Source organism: Camelina sativa, unplaced genomic scaffold, assembly GCF_000633955.1.
Source record: "Camelina sativa cultivar DH55 unplaced genomic scaffold, Cs unpScaffold07246, whole genome shotgun sequence".
NCBI classification, from domain to species: domain Eukaryota; kingdom Viridiplantae; phylum Streptophyta; class Magnoliopsida; order Brassicales; family Brassicaceae; genus Camelina; species Camelina sativa.
In genome coordinates, this window is record NW_010928318.1 from 1 (window position 1) to 469 (window position 469).

A 469-nucleotide genomic window follows, 5' to 3' on the forward strand; every position below is an offset into this window, starting at 1 on the left:
ATGGCTCTCCAAATCGGTGACAAATTCTTTGCGGAGTTGTGTAAGAATAAATTTTTGAATGCAAAGGCAGCACTGGAAAAGAAACTCTGGAATGGATCATACTTCAATTACGACAGTGGGACAAGCAGCAACAGCAAATCTATACAGACTGATCAGCTGGCAGGTCAATGGTATGCCGCATCTTCAGGTCTGCCTCCATTATTCGAGGAATCCAAAATCAGAAGCACTATGCAAAAGATATTTGATTTTAATGTGATGAAGACCAAAGGAGGCAAAATGGGTGCTGTAAATGGGATGCATCCTGATGGGAAAGTGGATGAGACGTGCATGCAGTCACGTGAGATATGGACAGGTGTTACTTACGCAGCTGCAGCTACTATGATCCTCTCTGGAATGGAAGAACAAGGATTCACCACTGCTGAGGGAATTTTCACAGCTGGCTGGTCAGAAGAAGGTTTTGGGTAAGTAT

The 469-nt window shown here is 43.7% G+C and overlaps 1 pseudogene; it reads left to right on the top strand.

Annotated features, from left to right (window-relative positions):
- The first annotated feature begins 6 nt into the window (after positions 1-6).
- LOC109131886 lies at positions 7-461 on the top strand (annotated as a pseudogene).
- Positions 462-469: the final 8 nt, after the last annotated feature.